At 43.8% G+C, this 24254-nt stretch overlaps 1 protein-coding gene across 2 annotated transcripts in view; it reads left to right on the top strand.

The window, feature by feature from the left end:
• Window positions 1-24254, top strand: part of ATP8A2 (ATPase phospholipid transporting 8A2) — a 556173-nt gene that overhangs the window by 406902 nt on the left and 125017 nt on the right. The window lies entirely within an intron of this gene.

Genomic DNA, 24254 nt, shown 5'->3' with positions numbered 1-24254 from the left:
CTCTTCATTAATCCTGTCTTTGGGAGAGTTTCTGGATATTAAAGGTTTGACAAATACCAGACAAAAATATGATATATTTTTAAAATGTGAGTTGAGTATTTCCGCTGTTCACATACTCTATTTCTACTATTCCTTTTTCCTAACTTGTTAATAAGTTAAAAATGAACGTAACTGAAAACAGTTGAGGGAAAGGTCAGAAATAGAAGGGAAGCTTCTATTGTTATAGGTCCCCTGACAATGTTAGCAGAGTTCTGGATTTGTTCCTTCAATGTTAGTTGTTGTAAGTGGTGCAATTCAACCTTCAGTGTCATTATTTCAACCTGTGGTGAACATAGAGCATAATGAGCCTGATAAAACCTCCTCAGTGAAAGTAGTTAGAAACAGGAGACTTTGGAAATGAGTGCTTAATAAAAATACTGTAATATACTCCAAACAAATTCCAATGCCATCCGAGTAAGTTACTGAAAAAGATGATCATACAGCAAGTTTGCAATTACCTTTACACTTGTAAAAAGTCCACTGTTTATAGAGAAGGGAAAGGCAAAATGTAAATGGTTATAATATTGGAGCTAAGAATATTAATTTTTATGAAGTCATTTTTGCACATCAGAAAATGAAACGTGAAGCACCAGTGAACTTAATTAATGATTTGTAAGATTGTTTATCATATAACTTCATATAGTAAACAAAAGTAATTCTGGCATTGTGCTTTAGCATGGTTCTGGTTTAATAAATATTTTATTATATTGTGGTACAATACCAAGGATACTGGATCTTACAGTCAGTTGTCTTGGACAGCTTTTTAAAGCAGTGACAGTTGACAGGAAGGGATAAGCCATCATATGACTGACCAGGACAACAGCAGATTCATATGATATTTCATAATGTCCTCAGTGTGTTACACATTTACATCAGCTACTCTAATTCACATTTCCATAAATCAGGCTGAAATTTGATTGAGTTTTATACCCAGCCATGAATCATTTTTGCAGTGTGTCTGTATATTTAATGCACAAGTGTCAAAGTCAACTGTCCTGCATATTAGCAGGTTTGGAGTGTAGAGTTTGATTCCAGAATTCAGTGTATTCTAGAACTTTTTCTGTTGAAATAACAAAACAAAACAAAACAAAAAAAGACCGTGATTGGCATGTATGTTAGTCACATTATAAACCAGAGGTCCCAGAGTAAAGTAACTGATGTTAAATCACGTTTTATTTTTGGTTGAATATTTTCTAGGAGATGGTTTTCTCTACTTGAGCCATGTTACTTTATATTCTTTGGTTTTCTGGAACAAACAATGGCTTGAGATAAGACATTAATACCTTGCTGAGGGTAAAGCAATACTTTGCGGAGAGCACAACATTTACTTTGTGAGTGATTGAGAGAGCTTATTGATGTAGTCTGATACTTGCATAGCTGGTACTGGATCAGTAATCAGCTATCAAAGACATTGTAGAATTGTTCATCATTTTAGCAAGAATACAAGAGTTTTTTTGGGGAAAGGGAGTCCATATGTAAAATAATGTATGGTTTCATCATAAAACTTAGTTTAAACAGCACCACTATGCTGTAGTACAGGTTGAACCTCTCTAGTCTGGCACCCTCAGGACCTGACTGGTGCTGAATGAATGAATTTGCCAAACTATGGGAGGTCAGTATCGTCTAGCAGCATTACCAAGACTTTTGCTGCTAACTGTGCTCTTAGGAGACATTTAGAGATAAAGTACAGCTAAATAACAGCACAGAACTCTGAGAACCAGGGCTGGTAGCTGTAAACAAACTTTATGGGACCACAGGAAACTTGGCCACAACCACAATATGTGGACATTTGGCTAACTCAAATCATGCTGGATGATGGGGGATTACAGAGTGCTGGATTAGAGAGGTTCAACATGTATTATCATAGTTTTATTCTCTAGTTTGTATACTTTGAGAAGAGGAGAGGTGAAAGAGTGGGGTTTTTTCTACCTCTGGAAAATGATGAAAGACCCCCCAAGACAGAGGAAACTTCTGTACAACTTGTGTTAACTTGCACAGAGACTTGCAAGAAATAATTTTCTGCATAACACCAAACCATGCTGAAATAAGACGGGACCATACTAGGATACAGTCTGTAAAATAAATTGCCTCTTTTCTTCCAGGCTGTTTAAAATATTCCTTTGTTCCACCTCTTTTCCATTTTTACAGTGTAAATAGTCAAGAAGTGTTAAAAGCAAAGCAGGACAGTGAAGTTTAAAGTTTGTTTTTTAAGTCTTCTCCATCATTTGAACGTTTCTAATTGTTTAAGTAATTTTCAAAATTTAATACTTCTACACAAAACACCAAAATACTTAAAAGCAGACTAGTTCCTTGTTATTATAGTGCTTAGTTAGTGTCTATAACAAGCAGTGCATCCCACCACAAGTCAAATATGCTGTGCAACACATTTTATTCCATCTATTCACCAAATGTCTGCATGGAGTCTCAGACATTTAAGCATCTGAAAAGATGTATTGTTTCGGCTGGGGTTTCTTAAACTATTGACTAAGTATTTCTTTCTCTTGTTTTGAGTATTCTTACATGGGAAAAAATGCAGATTTTCCCTTGAGGGCAAAGGGAAGTAACTACTGGAATTAATGAGTTATTCACTGCTGTCAGCGACAATGTATTTCTTTTGTTTCATTTAATGCATTTCATAATACAATAAATGAAACAGTAATAATAAGACAAAGCAGTGATAAAATCCCAGTGGAACTTAATGGAAATTTTCCAATAATAAAAGACATTTGACACTTTGGAAATTAAGTAGAAATTCTTTGGTGGTTTTTTGGGTGATCTTTTTTTTTTAAACCCAGGCATTCTTTCCCGAAGCAGTAGTGGAAGTCTACCTCTCCAAAGGCCATTAATATTCTTTATAACAGGAGTGTTCTTACCCTGGTCCCCTTTTTTTCTACAGACTCATTAGGTTTTTAACTTGTTTTTTGCACAGGGAGGTAGTACGGAGGAAAGAAAGTGATCTCTAATTCTTGTCTCTGCATGGTCCAAGTAGTGCACATATGCCAGTTTAGACTGGCTGGTTTTTTTGGTAATGAAAGCTTCTGCAAAAAGAGCATACTGCCAACCTTATAGGAGAACTAGGGGGTTGTCTATGGTTCCAGGCTTTAATGGGTGCCAAATTACATTGACGTGAATATTTTTTCCTCTATTTAAAAAGATGAGTTTATCTGTTACAAACAAAAGTATCAGCTATTGTACTTGTAATACAGAGCTTCATTACCATGTCAGAAGTTGAGTTCTCTTATTTATCTCACATTTTATAGCACGGCTATGTATGTAAATACAGTTAAAACGTGTCCTGACATAGCTTCAGAAGAGCGCTACCAAGGTTTTCTATCCTGGCCTAGGGTCTGGCAGTTCACTCATTCTCAGTAGCCTAGTGTTGGCTGGTCATATAATTGAGTCTGTTGTTCACTGCTCAGTGAAGGCTGGTCAGTGACCCGCAACAATTGTCCTGCTGTTTTACAAGCTGTGATCCCAAAGACGTTGTGCACACAATGAATTTGTATTGGGTCAAACTTGACAAATTCGGTAAGAGGTTTTATTAAGATTGTAAAAAGAGAATCACAAGTACTTGTTAGATTAAGATTGTATATTTTTTGTAGATTATTACTGTTAAAGTTATAGTAAAGCCCTGTTATTCAGTATCAAGGAATAAAGATTTTCATAGATTCCAAAAAATCAGTTCCCTTGAAAGGAAGACAGTTGTAGCTTGAAATGCAGCTGTTTATGGTGCTGACCAGAAACACTGTGTACAACTTAAAATGCCTGAAGTGTCAACTGACTGGCAGTTTGCCCTATACAATATAATTGCATAAGGTTTAACGAAAAGCAGAAAAATCAAATACGATATTATTTTTAATTATACTTGCCATTTTGAATGCCAAGGATATAAAGGTAAAATTTCATTCTAGACTTCTAATTTGTTCTCTGTGTTGAGTAGAAGGGGCACCAAAGTCATAGTTTGCAGAGAGCACCAAAAACCCTTAGGCCAGCCCGGCATACTACAAACACTGAGTACCAATCACATCCCTTCTTCCTGTTAGTATCCTGTTAGGAACTCACTGCCTCCAGATATTTTTGAAGCCAGTCATTTTTCACATAAATACATAAATGTGCCATTACAAAGGTCTGTCACAGAGCCCTGGGAAAGGCTGCTCTTCTGCTACTGAACTTCTTTTTGAGCAGCAGCTAATCACCTTGGCTACATCTACACTAGAAGCATCTGTCAACAGAGTTGTCTCGACAAAACCTCTATCGACAGATTGCATCCACACACAAAAGCAGATCGACAGAGCAGATTGCTCTGTCGACACAGAGCAGCCAGCCTGCCCTGTCCTCCCTCTACAGAACAGCTGACCAGAAGCTCTGCAAACAAGGCTGCCCAGTGAACCAGAAGCCCTCTTGGTTGACAGAAGTGTCTTCACTGCACTTTTGTTGACAGAAGCGTTATTGCTCAAATCTACGTCTCAACTAGCATTCCTCTTTTGAAAGAGGCATACAAATAGGGGAAATTGAAAATGCAAATGAGGCACAGATTTACATATCTGGCACCTCATTTGCATATTCCTTTGAATGAAGAAAAGTGGCTTAGATATGTCTCTTTTGAAAATAAACTCTGTTTTTGAAAGAACCCTTATTCCTAAAAAAAATTAAGAATAAGGGTTTCTTTGAAAATGGGGTTTATTTTCAAGAGACTTGTGTCTACACTGCTTTTCTTTTTTTGAAAGAATATGCAAATGAGATGTCTATTTAAATCTGCGCCTCATTTGCATTTTTTATTTCCCTCATTTGCATGCCTGTTTCGAAAGAGGAATGCTAGTGTTGATGTAGCTCAAATTTTGAGGGATAACACTGTCGAGACAAATGAAGAGTTCTGTCGAGATTCTGTTGACAGAACGCTTTACGTGTGTAGGCACTCCCTGAGTTATGTCGACAGAAGGCCCCTTCTGTCAACAAAACTGTCTAGTGTAGGCACAGTCATGAAGGCCTCTTCTGTCGACAGAACTCTGTAGTGTAGACGCAGCCCTTCTGTGTAGCCAACCAGCTCTGTTGGCCAGTGCATCAGGGTGCAGATCCATAGCCTTACCTGCTTTCAGCCACTTTAGGGGTACACGTTAACATAAAAGGAATAGGACTAGGCTACAATTCTGCTTGTCCCTTAGCTGGACCACACAAATGAGTTTGTGGGGTGAGGAGACTGTTTTTGATCTTTCTGTTCATTGAGTGCCAGACATTGTCAAGGCAGGCTTTAGCCATATGTAAATAAGAATAAATAAGAACATATAAAAATATATTGAGCCACGAGTCCGAATCTGAGTACCAGCTGGGCTCAGGGAGAATCCTCCTGCCCTCTCTTCCCACATTGTAGTCTTGCATTATTAAATGCTTTATGGGTGGTTCATGCTTTTCTCTGAAACATCTGGAATTAGAGACAGGATGCCACTGATCAGTTCTGGTTTGGTAGTTCCTGTGTCCCCCCCTCTATATAAGCACCTTATGTTGGTCTTTGCCTCAATAATTTTGTTCTGAAGGCGCAAAGGCAATTTGTGTCGGAGACAAACCCCATTGTCCACTTTTTTCTTTTCCTTAAAGAAAATGAAATAAAAAATTCCTGTGCTGTGGTTAGTCTGGAGTGTTAAACATTTATATGGGTTGGAGGGATGTTAGTGGGTTTTTGGTTTTTTTGCTGGGTGACATGTTGTATGCAGTCATGTCTAAGACTTATGATTTAACTATTGTTTTGACTTAGACCACAATATTTAGATGACGGATTAGCATTACTAATGTCTTCCACACTTGAGGCTTTTTTGCCCTCCCAGTAGTTGGAAGAGTCATAGTTGGCACTGAACTTAAGATTCAAGTTATTTTTGTACAGATCAGTTTCTAATACTTCTTGCCTCTTCCTAGCTTTTAATACATTTTCTTTTGCCAAGATGAGACTCACTAATATTTTAACCAAAGTAATTTTTGTACCATCTGCCCTACGTTCAGTTAATCAAAAAAGCAGAGGATCAGGGCCTGTCCACTGAATTTGCTGCATGAATTGTGAGATGATTTCTAGCACTTATGGCCGATGCCCAGTTTTATTTCTCTTTCCTGAAGCTGTCCTCTCCCTGAGGTAAAAGGGGTTGGCTTAGAGTTAACAATTCTATCCATGAAACACCAAAAGTTACAGAAACATCTACAAAGAAACCTACAACTACACAAGTCTTGGGAAGAGTTGGCAATCTGCACAGGTTGAGTATGAAGTGTGATAGAGAAAGCCAAAAGAGAGCTGCCCCGTAGGTGGCCCTTCTCTCACCTAGGACATCCACCCAGTTTTGTAAGTGGAGTGTTCGGTGACTGTGTCAAGTGGGGAAGACAGCACAAATTGCAGTGGAGATGAAACAGCGCAAGCCTGCAGTTTTGTGCTTGTGTGAGACAAGACGGACACAGTCTGAGCAGCTATGCCTGGCAACAGGTGAAACATTCATCTGCTCGGGATATGAAGAAGAGGGCACACCACACACAGAAGGCATGGACTTCATGTTATCAAGACAGGCATCTGGTGCTTTAATGGTGTGAACAGCAGAATCACCACATCACATCAGCATCTTCACAGCCAGATTCTACACCAAAGTGCAGAAGGTGCTAATTGTGCAGTGGTATGCACCAACCAACGAAGCAGCTGAGGAATGTAAAACAGACTTCAGTGAGAAACTACAAAGTGTTGTGAACCACAAAGTAAAAAAAGACATCTTGATTTTGATGGGCGAGCTCAGTGTGAAAATTGGAAGCATAAATACAGGCAGAGAACAGACCATGGGAAAAGAAGGCCTAGGCAACATGAATGAAAACAAAGCACTTCAGTGACTTTTGTTCCTTCAACGGATTGGTGATAGGTGGTAGTGTTTTTCCACACAAAAAGATCCCTGTTGTCACTTGGGTTTCACCAGACCATCAGTCAGAAAACGTGATTGATCACATCTGTATCAGCAGTTTTCAGAAGATCCAAGCAGGGCATCAGTGTTAGAAGAGGAGCAGAAGTAGGTTCAAACCAGGTCCCCTCTGAATCTAGTGACCTCAAGAATCTGGTGGTCAGGAAAGTGCACCATACACAGTCCTCTACTGCCCCATGCTTGGACAGCTGGACAGGCATGGTTCCCCACCACCCTGGTGCGTGGGCGGCTGGGCAAGGATAGTGGCCACGCTCTGAGCATCTCCCCACCCCAATCCCCTGCCCTCAGCCTCACCTCACCCCACAACCCCCTGGCCTGACTCCTTCACCCGTGGCTTATGGTAGAGATGGCGTTAGAAGCCACTGGGGCTTCCCTTGCCTTGCCTGCCTGCCCAGTGCTGCTACCAGGCAATGGGGTTGGTGTGCAGAGGCCTCCCCACCCTGCTCTACCTGGGAGCCGGGGCTCTGGGCTTTGGCTTCCCAGTAGAGGTTTTCTTTTTTTTTTCAGATACCCCCAGTTAGCTGGGCCCCTGTCAGCCCAGTGGCTAATCTGCCACTACCTAGAAATCCAGGAGGCTGGCAATGGATGGGGCTGCTGCTGGAAAACAGTCATCATTCCCTGGGAAGAGGGAGGAGGGTTTGGAGCTGGTATCCCCAGGGAAGGAGGGATGCTACCAGAAGATTAGGAAGCAGCCCAGGGAAGGGGTAGAAGAGCTAGAAGAGTAAAGCCCAGAAGTGCTGGCTCAAGGGTTGATGGACTGGAACCCAGAGTAGAGGCCAGGCCTGGGTTCCTCTGCCAGCCGCTGGAGGAGGGGCACCTGAGGCAGTGAACAGGAAGATTGTCTGGAAGGGGGAAGCACATCGAGACCTGGCGAGAGAGCTGAGTCATGAAGAGGCAGCTGTGGTTCTGAGTGAGGAGACACAGTGCAAACCAAAGAGAGACAGATTGATGACATGTAACCACAGGAAAGGGTATTGATCTGATGAGCTAGTCCCCAGAATGGCCAGGAGGAGGCACCATACAGCCATCTGACAGAAATTCTTGACGTAGGGACCGGGGTGGAAGTAACTTGAATTTCTCACAGGTACTGTCCGATCACAACCCTTCATGGGTGGGGAGCACTCCAGGCTGGGGGTGGAGGAACTGTGATATGACTTGTATGAAATGTAAGCGAGACGGGGAGTGCTGAGTGCTCAGGGCAGAGGGCTGGGGTGTGAAGGAATGCAGGAGTCAGATCAGAAGGTTGTGAGTCCAGAGAGATGCAGGAGTCTGTGCAGGAGGCTTAGGGTGCAGGAGTCAGGGCAAGAGGCTGGGGTGTCAGAGGGAGGTGCAGGAGTCCTAGCAGGGGACTGGGAGTCATGGCAAGAGGTTGGGAGGTGTCAGAGTTTCAGGGTGGTGACTGCAAGAATTAAGGCCTGGGGAATGATAGTGCTTACGGCAGGGGAGTGGAGACTGGATGTCTAATGTGGTGAATGGTAGTAGAAATTGGGTAGGTCAAGAAGTTAAAATAGGGAAAGAAAAAGTTAAATTGCTTAGAAAAGTTAGATGTCTTCACGTCACCGGGACCTGATGAAATGCATGCTAGAATACTCCAGGAGCTGGTAGAGGAGGTATCTGAGCCACAAGCTGTGATCTGTGAAAAGTCATGGAAGTCGGGAGAGATTCCAGAAAACTGGAAAAGGGCAAATATAGTGCCCATCTATAAAAAGAGAAACAAGGACAACCCTGGAAGTTATAGACCAGTCAATTTAATTTTAGTGCCAGGGAACATAATGGATCAAATAATTAAGGAATCTACCTGCAAACATCTGGAAAGTGACAAAGAACAGTCAGCATGGATTTGTCAGAAACAAATCATGTCAGACCAACCTGATAGCTTTTTATTTTTAATGGGATAAGGCAAGCCTTGTGAATGAAGGGGGAGTGGTGGATGTGGTATATCTAGATCTTAATAAAGCTTTTGATGTAGTATCACATGACCTTCTGATCAGTAAACTAGGGAAATGCAACCTAGATGTGGTTACTGCCAGGTGGGTTTGTAACTGGCTAGATAATCATTCACAGAGATTTTGGAGCATAGGCATTCATGGGCAAAGACCCACTTCATGATGCATGCATCTGAAAAACTGGGTCTTTGCCCACAAAAGCTTATGCTCCAATATATCTCTTCGTTTATAAGGTGCCACCGGACTTCTTATTGTTTTTGAAGATACAGACTAACTCAGCTACCCCTCTCATACTTTCACAGAGAGTTATTAATGGTTCACAGTCATGCTAGAAGAGAATAACAAGTGGGGTTCCACAGGGGACAGTTTTGGGGCCAGGACTGTTCAATATCTTCATCAGTGATTTAGAAAATGGAATAAAGAGTCCACTTATCAAGTTTGCAGATCATACCAAGTTGGGAGGGGCTGTAAGTGCTTTGGAGGATAGGGTGAGAATTCAAAATGATCTGGACAACCTGGAGAAATGGTCTGAGGTAAATAGGATGAAGTTCAGTAAAGACGAAGTACTGCACTTAGGGAGAAACAATCAGTTTCACACATACAAAATGGGAAGGGACTCCCTAGGAAGGAGTACTGCAGAAAGGGATCTAGAGGTCATAGTGGACCACAAGCTGAGTATGAGTTAACAGTGTGTGATGCTTTTTCAAAAAAAGCAAACATGTTTCTGGGATGCATTAACAGGAGTGTTGTGAGCAAGACACAAGATGTAATTCTTCTACTCCACCCTTCACTGATTAGCCTTCAATTGGAGTAGTGTGGCCCCACATTTTAGGAATAAGATAGAGAAATTGGAGGGGATCCAGAGAAGAGCAACTAAAATGATTAAAGTTCTAGAAAATATGACATATGGGAGAGGATGAAAAAGAATTGGGTTTGTTTAGTTTGGAAAGGAGAAGGCTGAGGGGTCATGATAGCAGCTTTCAAGCACCTAAAAGGGGTTACAAGAAGGAGAGAGAAAAATTATTCTCCACAGCCTATGAAAATAGGACAAGAAATAATGAGTTTAAATTGCTGCAAGGAAGCTTGAGACTGGACATTAGTAAAAAATAAAATTCCTAACTGTCATGGTGGTTAATAGCTGGAATAAATTCCTGGGGCTTGGAAAAGCTGGGGCCTTGCACCCCTTGTCCTCCCCTCACATGAAGCTGGGACCACCAACTGAGGGAGGGGTGGCCTGCCCTACAGTCAGAGGGAGATGGGGAGGGAGGAACACTTGGATTCCATGAGGTCCTGGGTGAATGAGTGGGACTGGGGCCTTGCATCCTCTGGTCCTAGGTTCACCCAGTGCCTGTATGATTCACAAATTACATTGTGGGGTGGTGTCAGTGTTTCAGTCTGTGAAAACTCTTCCTTCAGATGTTAGTCAGAATTCAAACTTCAGTCTGAAGACTGAAGTCCACATGGCTGCTGATCTTACTGGTTTTTATAATTATTATGTGCAAGGGTCTGTATTACACTTGATGTGGTTTTGGAACTTATTTCTTTTCTGGAGCTATGGCCAGTGCTTTGAGCAGATAAATTAAAGAAAGGAAATGAAGCATGCATCCCTCTTTTAAACGTCTGTTTAGGAAATGGTTTGGTCATTTTTTTGATCCCTGCATGATATTTATAAGCAAATCTGCCAATGTAGGTCTCAGATGTTGTCATGCTGTAGGACATGTCAAAATCAAAACAATACAAGATCAATAAAATGAAACAGCAATATATTTTTGTAAGGGCATACTGTGAATGTGAAATTATCTGAATAAACGTGTGCACCATGAAAAGGCCTCCTCTAAATAAGAACATCTCTTTGCCCATTGGCAGCTCATCAGCAAACCTCTCCTGAGTATTTTTTTAAAGTCATATAAATTGGTTGCTCTTATGAATTTAATCCTTATGGAGACCTTAAAGCATTTATGCAGCTGTACCTTAGGTTATGTCAGGTTTTCTCATATGAACCCATTTTCATGGGGTTTGAACCTTTTCTATAAAAATTCACCTTGATCTCAGAATTGGCAACATACAGTCAAATAGTAACAGAAAGGAAGCCGTGCTAGTCTATACACTATCAAAACAAAAAGCAGTCAAGTAGCACTTTAAAGACTAGCAAAATAGTTTATTAGGTGAGCTTTCGTGGGACAGACCCACTTCTTCAGACCATAGCCAGACCAGAACAGACTCAATATTTAAGACACAGAGAACCAAAAACAGTAAGCAAGGAGGATAAATCAGAAAAAGATAATCAAGGTGAGCAAATCAGAGAGTGGAGGGGTGGGGGGGAAGATCAAGAATTATATTGAGCCAAGTATGCAGACTAGCCCCTTTCGTGACTCAGAAAGTTCCCATCACGATTTAAACCATGTGTTAATGTGCCGAATTTGAATATAAATGTCAGCTCGTCCACTTCTCTTTCTAAAACGGAGCGATAATTTCTCTTCAGTAACACACATACCTTGAGGTCATTGACAGAATGGCGCATTCCATTAAAATGTTGACTAACTGGTTTGTGGATCTGGAGTGTTTTGATGTCTGTTTTGTGCCCATTGACCCTTTGTCTAAGGGAGTTAGAAGTCTGTCCAATATACAAAGCATCTGGGCATTGTTGGCACATGATGGCATATATGATGTTAGTAGAGGAGCATGAGAAAGTGCCCGTGATTCTGTGAGTAACCTGGCTAGGTCCAGTGATGGTATTTCCAGAGAAGATATGTGGACAAAGCTGGCAGCGGGCTTTGTTGCAGGGAAAGGTTCCAGGACTGGTGTTCTTGGGGTATAGACTGTGGCTGTTAGTAAGGATCCTCATGAGGTTGGGAGGTTGTCTGTAGGAGAGAACAGGCATGTCACCAGTCCTGGAACCTTTCCCTGCAACAAAGCCCACTGCCAGCTTTGTCCACATATCTTCTCTGGAAATACCATCACTGGACCTAACCAGGTTACTCACAGAATCACGGGCACTTTCTCATGCTCCTCTACTAACATCATATATGGCATCATGTGCCAACAATGCCCAGATGCTTTGTATATTGGACAGACTTCTAACTCCCTTAGACAAAGGGTCAACGGGCACAAAACAGGCATCAAAACACTCCAGATCCACAAACCAGTTAGTCAACATTTTAATGGAATGGGCCATTCTGTCAATGACCTCAAGGTATGTGTGTTACTGAAGAGAAATTATCGCTCCGTTTTAGAAAGAGAAGTGGACAAGCTGACATTTATATTCAAATTCGGCACATGAACACATGGTTTAAATTGTGATGGGAACTTTCTGAGTCATGAAAGGGGCTAGTCTGCATACTTGGCTCAATATAATTCTTGATCTTCCCCCCCACCCCTCCACTCTCTGATTTTCTCACCTTGATTATCTTTTTCTGATTTGTCCTCCTTGCTTACTGTTTTTGGTTCTCTGTGCCTTAAATATTGAGTCTGTTCTGGTCTGGCTATGGTCTGAAGAAGTGGGTCTGTCCCACGAAAGCTCACCTAATAAACTATTTTGCTAGTCTTTAAAGTGCCACTTGGCTGCTTTTTGTTTTGATACAGTCAAATAGTAAGCCAGCCTTCACCTAACTTGAAATTTTGCTTGTGCAAAATCTAAGGCCACTTTTTGAAAATGCGGCTGACCTGATCAAGCAAGAGCAATTTTTCTTTATATAAAATTTGAAAAAGGTCAGCAGATTAGGCTTTTTATTTTTGTTTTTTAATGTAAGCATGGGCAGGGGGTCACATAGGTTGCCCCCCCCGTGTTCCTTTCTGCCCCACCCAGGCCTCCCCTCCACACTTGGACAGTTCCATCAAGAACTTGGGGGAGGGGGGTTTCAGGGATCTAGGAGGGGGTGGAAGGGATGGGGTTTCTGTTGGAAGGGTCAGGGCTGGTGCTAGCCTTCTGGGGCCAACAGTTCACCTGCCACCCCTGAATATAAGGTTGCAAATGTTAGTATCTCGACAGAGGGACCTTAGAAAAAGATCATGAAGGGAAGATTTCAGACCAATTATATAATGAATAAGTTGCTAATATACAAGGAAGATAGTGTGCTTCTCCTATTTTGATATGTTTAAGGTTATTAGAATATTTGATAGAAGTGGCTAATTGGATCTATGAAAAATTATGTGGAACAAAGGAAGTGAGTAGCCTTAGTTGGGGCTGTGTAGCTCATTTGCAAGAACTCTAGCTATGGGCTTAGCATATTAAACATTCATGGTACTATTGAAAGGTAACTTGTTTGCGGGTTTGTAACAGTGTTCCAATATGGACTGTCCCCGTCTAGTGTTTTGTCAAAACATGGGTAGAAACCAGATACTGTACCTATAACTTAATTTAAAAAAGCAGCGTATATAAAGGTCCTTTACACCTATAGATATTTGGCAGAATATCCAGATTTGTTGTCTTCAAAATAACATTCTCTGCTCATGAAAACAGAGGAAATTAGCCTTTCTCTCTAAAATAAATTATAGTCCTATGGTAATGGGTTAGGCTCAAAAATCATGTCATTATTCACTGTTTGGAATATGCAGTTACTTAAGATCCTTTTTAGATTTCTCCAAATAAATTATTCTTGTATTTAGATATTTCTCTTGATGGGCAGGAAAGCTTTTTGTTCTTGCAGAGTTGGTTTGAAGGTGTCCTATTACATGTATTCTTAATTAAAACCAACTGACTTTTTAAACTTAGACAAGGAGCTCCTAAATTGTACCGTACTGAAGGCAATGTGCACTGACACTAGTAATGCATCCTAGAATACTCGAAGAGCTGACTCAGGAGCTATCTGAGCCATTAGCTATTATCCTCAAAAAGTCAGGGAAGATGGGAGAGATTCCAGAGAGCTGAAAGATGGCAAATATAGTGCCAATCTATAAAAAGTGAAATGAGAACAACCCAGGGAATTATGGACCAGTCAGTTTGACTTCATTACTCAGAAAGATAATGGAGCAAATAATTAAACTATCTGTGTGCAAACACCTAGAAGATAATAAGGTAGTTAGTAACAATCAGCATGGATTTGCCAGAAACAAATCAAGTCACACCAAACTAGTAGTTTTTTTTTATAGGTACCACGCCTTTAGGATAGGGAAGAAGCAGTAGGCGTGATACGCCTTAATTTTAATAAAGCTTCTGATACAATCTCATGTGATGTCCTCATAAAAAACTAGGGAAATACTACCTAGATAGAGCTGCCATCAGTTGGAAACTGATTAGAAAACCATTCCCAGAGAGTAGTTATCAGTGATTCCCAATCAAGCTGGAAGGGTATAACGAGTGAGGTCCTGTAGGAATCAATTCTAGGTCAGGTTCTGTTCAATATCATCAATTATTTAGATAATGGCATAGAGAGTACGCTTACAAAGTTTCAGGGTGATACCAAGCTAGAAGGGGTTGCAAGTGCTTTGGAGGACAATTACATAAAGGTAGGGACAAAAAGGAGGGAGAAAATTTGTTCTCCTTAAGCTTTCATGATAGAACAAGAAGCAATGGTGGTTTGGGTTGGACATTAGAAAAAGGTTCCTAACTTTCGGGGTGGTTAACCACTGGAATAAATTGCTTAGCGGGGTTATGGACTCTCCATCACGGGAGAATTTTAAGAGAAGGTTAGGCAAATGGCTGTCAGGGATGGTCTGCATAATATTTAGTCTTGCCACAAGTGCAGGGGGCTGAACTAGATGAGCACTCTAGGACCCTTCTAGTTCTACGATTCTGTGAAAATCTGGCAGCATTGGGAGCCATAGTGACAGGAAAGGAACCTAGGAGTATTAACAATTGCCCAGGAATTGTTCAGCTATGTTAGTACCCTGTGGGAGAGAATGGGCAAACCCAAGTGCTTCAAAAGAAGATGCAAACACCCCTGCGGTAGGCAGCTCAGTAATAACTTGTGACCAGGGAAATTTCCACCTAACTCCACAATGATCACTGAGTGGTTTCTGTCCTGAAACGAGTAGTTGAACAGCCATTCCAAAACTCTTGTTTGTTTAATATTTAATACTATAACTCTGATTATCACCTATCCAGTTTTTATAAATACTGCTAAGCTCAATGTCACCTTACAGTAATAGGTTCCATGGATTAATGTGGTGTTTGTGAAAAATTGTGCCTTGTGAGAAAGACCCTTTTGTGAGTGTTGAATTTGCCAGTTCTCGTTTTCTTGGGATTTGTCCTGAGGAGCTGTTTTGATTTATCTTAGTCAATCTGAGAGTAAGAAGGAACCTAAACAAATAAATAATAGCCACTGTTTGCTAGTGGGGGGAAGACTGCGCTAGAGCACTGGTTTTCAGTCTTCTTTTTTCATTAAACATTGTTGAATGGAGGCACAAACTCATCTGGAAACCTTCCGTGCACTGTTTGGAAACCACTATGCTAACGACAACCTTTTGTGGACTCCTTAGACATAGTCTGTGAATCCCAGAGCTTAATAGACCTTACGTTGAAAATCAGCGCACTAGAGGATCTACAGTCAGAAAAGATTTAATGCCTTTCACCGCCATTGATTTTGCAGTGTGAGCCCCATTACTAATGTTATGTTTACTGTGATAGTGCTTGGGTCCCATCAGATATAATACAAACATACATTAGTAGATGATCCCTACCCAGAGGAGCATCCTGTCTAAACCAACAAAGGACAGGGGGAAAGGATATAACAGGGTGATCAGTGAGGTGGGGGCAAACATCATGTTAGTTCCGTGAGTTCTGAGGGTGGGGTATTATAGGGTAAGTCCTTGTGTGGGGAGATTTTCAAAGGTGTGTCTGAGGCCCAGAACAGGATGTTGTGGTCAAGCTGGAAACTGGAAACACTTTTATAGCAGAGGCTGGGCAGCAGATGGCATCCTCTGACTTCTGCAATCTGCATTTAAATGGTAACTTGTTTCAGGTCACACCTGAGTCCTCCTCAGGCCCTCCTAGGAAAGTAGCTAAACAGGAGAGGGTAGTTAGGAGATGCTGCTAAGTTTTTGTTTAGATGCCTGTTCTTATTCATTCCTGTGGTTAGGAGCTGACAGGGAGAAGGGAACAGGATGCTACCATATGTTTGTGTGTGTGTGAGATTGGCATGGGCAGTGGGGATCAGAGGAAGGAGGAGACTAAGGCTGTGTCTACACTCTGAGATAAATTCGAATTTAAGGCAGTTAGCACAATATTACCATGTGACTGTCTTCACTGTAAATACCATTAGCTCAATTTTGGGAGCACTAATATCGAAATTACAACATCGCAGTTATCTGACGGGTACAGCATCAAGTTGGGGTGTATGGGGTGTCCAGGGAGGGCTAACACCTCTGGTGTGGGGACTTGTCATGTTTCTTTGGGGCAGTTTGTGCACCTTTGGTCCCCACCTGGCACCCAGCTCTCACCTGTGGCTCTAAGAAGCTGTAGCATGCAGTGGGCACACCCCGATAAACCACTTAGACAGGTGGGCTAAGCCAGGTGAGGGTAGCTGGCAGGTCTGAAACCTGCAGTGAGATAGGGAATTGCTTATCCCAACATGCAGAGTTGGCCCCAGCGAACTGGGTGGATGAGATCAACAGCAAGATCCAAAGACCAGGAAGGTGGTTTTGCAACACTCTGTGGTGAGTGAAGGGCATGACCAGGCACCAAAGACGGCATGGCCATCCACTGCAGCCTAGGAAGTTCCAGGTCCAGGAAAAGTGCATAGAGCAGAACTTGAATCTGTACGCTGTCTTTATAGACCGGAAGTACTTTTCGTACCACGGGAACCAGGCTTCTGAGTTCGAGAGAGTGGAACTGCTCCTGTGCAACGGCTTTTCCACTTTAAACATTCTCTCGCACAGGGTCTTTGCACATTCTCATCACTTCTGTCTACCTCAAAGCCTATGGCGATGGCGGAGAGGTGAAGAAACAGGTGGAGGTGACCACTGGGAGTCGTAGCTCCAAACCTGCATGTAGGCAGCCTGTGGACTTTGGTTGCTCAACTCTGACTCTGGAACAACAGAGGAGTTTGGCAGCATCCCAGGTGACTGAGCAGGCCTTTTTATGAACAGCACTGCTCACCCTCAAAATGAGGGAGGGGACTAGAAAAGGTGTCCCAAAAATTGCTTGTCCCAACCAAAATGACCAGCATGCCACAGCTGGGGGTTTTACCCTCACAGCGGTCGAAAAACAGTGAAAAGAGAGATGATATTTGCAGCATGGAACTTTTGCACCCTCTTGGACAGGGAGAATGCTATGAGGCCTAAGAGAAGAACGTCCCTCATAGCAAGAGAACTGGCACGTTATAACATTCACATAGCCACCCTGAGTGAGACCAGACTGGCAGAGGAAGGATCCATCTGCGAACCAAAAGGAGGTTACACCTTCTTGTGGAAAGGCAGGCCAGAAAATGAAGACAGAATCCACAGAGTGGGACTTGCCATCAAGACATCACTTCTGCACCAGCTTCCTGACCTACCAACTTGCATCAGTGGGTGTCTGATCAAGCTCCGCTTCCTCCTCAACACCTCTCGCCATGTTACAGTCATCAGCGCTTACATCCCCACACTGACTAGCAGCGACGAAGCAAAAGAAGGTTTCTGTGAGGACCTTGACCATCTTGTGAAAGCAACTCCTCATAGTGACAAGCTTCTCCTGTTGGGTGACTTCAACGCCAGGGTAGGCAAGGACTGTAGGACCTGGAAAGGGGTTCTGGGGCATCATGGTGTTGGTAACATGAATTCCCATGGCCACCTTCTGCTGCGCTTGTGCGTAGAAAATGACCTAACAATTACCAACACTCCTTCAGGCAAGCTGATAAATACACGACCACATGGATGCACCCGAGATCAAAACAGTGGCGCCTGATTGACTATGTCATCAGTCACAGGCGGGACATTCGAGATGTTAAGATCACCAGGTACATGCATGGAGCTGAGTGCTGGACTGATCATAGACTCATCAGATCAGTCCTTATGCTGCACATCACAGCACTGCACCGCAAGAAGCTCAAGGTTGTTAGACCCTCCTTCGACATCGGGAAGCTGCAACGTACTGGTCATCGTAAGAAATTCGCAGCCTGCCTTGACAAAATGCTGATGTCCCATGGACCTCTGAATGGAGACCCAACACAAAAGTGGGATCAGTTCAAAACCCTGGTGACAGAGTCAGCCAAGTCAACAGTAGGACTGAAAAAGAGAGCTCGTCAAGACTGGTTTGATGAAAATGACGAAGCCATCATGAAGATCTTAGTGGAAAAACAGAACGCATTTCTGCTATGGCGAAACGATCAGTCCTCAGTCTCCAAATGTGATTGTTTCAAACACCTTCAGAGCCAGGCTCAAACAGCACTTGGCAAAATGCAAGATGAGTGGTGGGAGAGTAAAGCTGATGAACTCCAATACTATGCTGACACCAGGAACTCCAATATGTTCTTTAGCGCTATCAAAGCTATATATGGACCTTCAAAGCCAAGAACTACACCTCTCCTGTCTGCAGATGGCATGACCCTTCTGAGGGAGAAGAACAGCATCAACAATAGGTGGAGAGAGCACTTCAGCAACCTTCTCAACAGACCTTCCATTGTCAACCCTGTGGCTCTAGACCAGATCCCTCAGAAACTCACAATAGACAGTCTTGACCTGCCCCTTACAATGGATGAGGTCAAAAAGGCAATAAGCCAGACCAGCTCTGGCAAAGCCCCTGGGATGGACGGTATCCCTGCTGAAATTTTCAAAGTGGGAGGTCCAGTGTCACTTGAAGCCTTTCACAACATCTTGATCAGCATCTTGGAAGTAGAGACCTGCCCAAAGACTTTAAGGATGCCACAATCCTCTCACTCTTCAAGAACAAGGGCAACAAAGCTGATGGTGGAAATTACCGGGGCATCTGCCATCTCTGTACTGCTGGGAAGATCTTGGCTCGAGTCATCCTCAACCGTCTGATCACCAGAATCTCAGAGGAGAACCTACCAGAGGCACAGTGTGGTTTTCGCCCAGGCTGCAGCACCATTGACATGATCTTTGCTGTTCATCAGGTCCAGGAAAAGTGCAGAGAGCGGAACTTGGATCTGTATGCTGTCTTTATAGACCTGACCAAGGCATTTGACGCTGTCAACAGAAAAGCCCTGTGGATTATCCTGTCAAAACTTGGCTGCCCGAGAAGATTCGTTGACATCATATGCCTGTTCCACGATGACATGACTGGCTTTGTTCTTTCCAATGGCAAGTCCTTAGATCCACTTGAGATATCCAATGGTGTGAAGCAAGGGTGTGTGCTGGCCCCAGTGTTGTTCAACCTTTTTTTCACGTGCATCCTCAGCCACGCAGTTAGGGACCTGGATCATGGAGTCTACATAAAATACAGATTTGATGGGTCACTTTTCGACCTTCAATGTCTTAATAGTAAAGCCAAGATGCTTGAGAGGCTCATCCGTGAAGCCGTTTTTGCTGATGACTGCACTTATGGCACACGAGAAATCTGATCTCCGGCTCATCGTCAGCCAGTTTGCTGATGCCACTCGCCTCTTTGATTTGACCATCAGCCTCGGAAGGACCGAGGTACTGTTTCAGCCTGCTCCAGGATCTGCTGTTCTCCCCGCTTCAATCTTTATTGAAGGAACAGAGTTAAAAACAGTAGAGGAGTTCAAGTACTTTGGCAGTGTGATAGCCAATGATGGCTCCCTTGACAAAGAAATCAATGCCAGAATCTGCCAGGCCAGCCGGGCACTAGGCTGTCTGAGAGCACGAGTGTTGAATCAGCACAATATCCAACAGTCCACTAAACTGAAAGTGTACAAGGCTGTAGTCCTGCCCAGTCTCCTGTATGGCTGTGAAACCTGGACCTTGTACAAAAAACATATAAAACTGCTGGAGCACTTCCACACACGCAGCCTGAGGTCGATACTGCACATGCGATGGCAGGACAGAGTTACGAACTTGGAAGTCCTGTGCAGAGCAGGAACCATGAGCATTGAAGCCATGATTCTGAAAGCCCAGCTTCACTGGACAGGGGCACGTCATATGAACAGAGGAGTCAAGAATCTCTACGCAACTCCTCTACGGTGAACTCTCCCAGGGCAAAAGGAATCAAGGTAGGCCTTGCAAGAGGTATAAGGACTGCATGAAGGCCAACATTGCTCATACTGGTTTAAAACCAGATCAGCTGGAGCAGCATGCAAAAGACTGAACAGGCTGGCATGCTCTCGTACGACACGCATATGACAACTTTGAAGAGCAGCGGTGCATATACCTCATTGGTGCTTGTGAGAGGAAGAAAGCAACAGCAGCAGCTGCACCAACAGAGCCAGGACAATTCCCTTGCCCCCACTGTGAACACCCATGCCATTCAAAGCTTGGACTCCTCAGCCACATGTGAGTCCACAACCGATGAGCCTGTGCAAGCTCAAGACGTCATCGTTGGACATGACGGACTACCTACACAGCATCAAGCTCAATTTCAGAAGTTCAATTAAAGGCCAGTGTGTAAGCACCACATCTTAAAATCAAATTTATTAGCTTTCAGAGGTGTCCCGTATGTACCCCACAATGCCCATCAGCACTCAGCTCTGGCCGTTGCTGTCTAGGTGCACAGGAATTAGGTAACAGGAAGACTGTGAATTTTAAAGCGGGAACAGCAACCCTGTGGCTGTGGGCTTATGTTTGTATGAGAGCCTAAGAAATGTCTCTTTATCTTTGCAATTAGCATTGTGAGCACATCTACCCATTACAAATACCCCTGCAAGGAGTTCATAATTCTGTCTCTATACTTGTTCATTTTTCCTGTACTGCCTGGCACTAGCCACTGTCCCATGGCACCACCTGGCAGCAAGGCTGTTGTGGGGATCGTGCTTGCATAAGACACCGAGAAACTTCTTCTCAGTGGTTTACATTTGTGTGTGAATCCCCCTCTCTCCCCCACAGGTGCCATGAAGTCAGGGTCTTTCGTGCACTCAGCCACATCATGTGGATAGCCCCTGACCCAATAAAAGGACGTGCCTGCCATTCGGTGTTTATCATGCTGCCAGGCAGCACCATGTCCTAGCTTGCACTCATTTAGGGGCCACTCTGCTTCAGGACCAAAAAGGCCTGGGGCTTTGCCCAGCAGCTCAGTGCTTTGGGGCTGGGAAGGCAGGGACTGCACTGCTCAACCCACTGGTGCTCTGGGGGGATAGCCTGGGATAAGGAGCAGCAGCCACAATTGGAAGGGAGCTGGGATGTGGGGCAGGGTTAACAATTACACTGGGGGCTGGACTGTGGCGGGCATGGGAGGGGTGGGAACGGAGGGAGAGGAGAGGCGCCTTCCCAAGCCATGGGTCCACCCACCACTCCTGGGGGTAGGGTATTTGTTTATTAAATTTGTCCTCTGATTTCTTGTTTTTTGACTATGGTTAATCATTCCTCCCACAATATTGTGTTTTGCATCTCTGTGGACAGGCAGGTCCAGTCCTTTGAGTTGGAAAAAATCTTTCCAAATTGATTTCAAATGCCTGCCTTTAAAGACGTATATTCCTTCCACATTTAGTTTGCAAACACCTGCACTTGAAGGCAGAATTTGACCCAAAGGCCCCAAGGAGTGGAAATACTCTCCATAATGATGAGATGGAGTTGAGATGGATGAATGTCCTTCAGAAGCAGAGAGCCTGGCAGCCAAGTAAGTCCTCCAGAGCCATGTTCCCTGTAAGGACGGCCAGGTACATTGATTGCAGATACGTTGCCAAATCTAGAACTGCATATCTACAATCGACTTACTTTCCCTAGTGTAGACATGGCCTAAGAGAATAGTGTAGCTGAAGTCAATATATTTACGTCGCCTTACCCTGCTGTCTTCACAGCTGTGTATGGGTGGGAGGCACTCATCTGTTGACTCCCCTAGTGCTTCTTGTTGAGGGGGAGTACCAGAATCGACAGGAAAGCAAGCAGTGGTTGATTCACCATGTCTAAACTAAACACAATAAATTAACCACTGCTGGATCAATTGCTGCCCCATCAATCCAGCCTCTAGTGTAGACCAGCTCTAGGAGTAAAGCACATGGCTTAGAAATGCCTTCACAAAGACTCTGTGTTACTTGCTTTAAACTGACACAGAGTTCCCAAATGGCTAATCTATAAGCTGCAGTGCCCATGCAGGTGGAGCTCTGGAGGGGATGTACTTGGAAGAATTGCAGAGGTCAGCATTGATCTTGGGGGCCTAGGTCCCAGCTGGACATCCCAAGAAGAGGTGCCAGAGCTGGAGTCTGCATCCTGAGAATGTACCTGAAAGGCCAGACGAAGGCTTGTCTACACTGGCATTTTACTACACTGCAACTCTCTACCTCGGGGGTGTGGGAAAAACACCCCTCTGAGTGCAGCAAATTACTGCACTATAAAGCACCTTATGAACCGGCTTCCAGCACTGGAAGCTAAACCTCCTGCAAGTGCTCTACACAGAGCACTGGGAGAGCCATGGTCATACTTTCAGCTTAAAATGCTGCCACAATAGCGTTTAATGTTTTAAAACAAAAAAGCAGTCCAGTAGCACTTTAAAGACTAACAAAATAGTTTATTAGGTGATGAGCTTTCGTGGGACAGACCCACTTCTTCAGACCATAGTCATACCAGAACAGACTCAGTATTTAAGGCACAGAGAACCAAAAATAGTAATCAAGGTTGACAAATCAGAAAAACATTATCAAGGTGAGCAACTCAGAGACTAGAGGGGCAGAAGGCGGGGGGAGTCAAAAATTAGATTAAGCCAAGTATACAAAAGAGCCCCTATAATTACCTAAAAAATTCCCATCCCAGTTCAAACCACGTGTTAATGTGTTGAATGTGAATATAAAAGAGAGTTCAGAGGCCTCTCTTTCCAAAGTGTTGTGAAAATTCCTCTTCAGTAAGATGCAAACTTTCAGGTCATTAACAGAATGGCCCACTCCATTAAAGTGGTGGCTAACCAGTTTGTGGATCAGGAGTGTTTTTATGTCTGTTTTATGCCCATTAATTCTTTGTCTAAGACAGTTTGAAGTCTGTCCAATATACAAAGCATCTGGGCATTGTTGGCACATGATGACATATATAATGTTAGCGGAGGAGCATGAGAATGTGCCCATGATTCTGTGAATAACCTCGTTAGGTCCAGTGATGGTCTCTCCAGAATACATATGTGGACAAAGTTGGCAATGGGCTTTGTTGCAAGGAAAAGTTCCAGGACTGGTGTTCCTGCAGTGTAGACTGTGGTTGTAGGTGAGAATCCTCATAAGATTGGGAGGTTGTCTGTAGGAGAGAACAGGCCTGTCACCTAGGGCCTTCTGGAGTGTGGCATCCTGAGTAAGGATAGGTTGTAGGTCTTTAACAATGCGTTGCAGTGGTTTGAGTTGGGGGCTGTAGATAATGACCAGTGGTGTTCTGTTCTTGGCTTTTTGGGCCTATCTTGGATTATCTGGTCTCTAGGTATTTGTCTGGCCCTGTCGATTTGAAGCATAAGGGTCAGGAGACTCATTGAACTTCAGGCTTGTCTCTTTGTATGTGTGTGTGAGGGAGAAACAACACATAAGGCCACAGGAAAGGCAGCAGAAAGTTAAGGCAGAGAAGGACTTGTAGTGTGACCATGAGAAAACAGAGCCTTTCAAGAGTGCCCCAAAGATTTGCTCACAGGCCCTTGACTCTGCAACCTGTACTTATGGCAAGCTGCCCCTGCTCAAACAGGCAGCGCTATTGACTTCACTGGAACCACATGTGTGGGCAAGTAGTATGTGTGTGCATTAGAGTTGCAGACTCCGTCCCTGCGTGTTTGACTGGAGATCTCTATGAAATATGGGGGAAGCGAAAGCCTCTGCCTGATTCAATATGATTGCACCTGTTTGGCATTCTCTTCTCAGGAGGCTCAGCAGTCATGTGCTGAGTGGTCTGCCTCTTTCTGGATCTAAGATTTCAGAGTGTTACTGGAGCATTCTCACCTGTGGTGAGTACAGAATCCCTCAAGATACACACATGCGAAATGCAGATATCTTACGTTTACACAAGAGGCGATGTGGGGGGAGGAGTGCCAGGGGTGGGCGGAGAGACCCCACAGCCCCACGGCTGGAAACTGGCAGAGACAGCTGTGTGGCCCCTAGCTGGGGGGTGGGGAGACCCTCAGCCCTGTGGCTGGAAGATGGCAGAGCCAGCCGCAGGGTCCCCAGCTTGGAGAGTGAGTGGAAAGACCCCACCACCCCGCAGCTAGGAAATGGTTGGGCTCCCAGCCCAGCCCCCCAGTGGCAACCACAGATGAAGCTGCTGCTTGGTTTCCCCGTCCTCACTGCTTGTGGGACCTGGGAAACTGACCAGCCATGATCTGGTCAGTTTCCCAGTCCTGCAAGAGGTAGGGAAACTGGAACTGGGCTTCTCCCGGTTCCTGGCTCCC

The sequence above is a fragment of the Carettochelys insculpta genome, chromosome 1 (assembly GCF_033958435.1).
Source record: "Carettochelys insculpta isolate YL-2023 chromosome 1, ASM3395843v1, whole genome shotgun sequence".
Lineage (NCBI taxonomy): Eukaryota > Metazoa > Chordata > Testudines > Carettochelyidae > Carettochelys > Carettochelys insculpta.
This window is presented reverse-complemented; position numbering and strand designations above follow the sequence as displayed.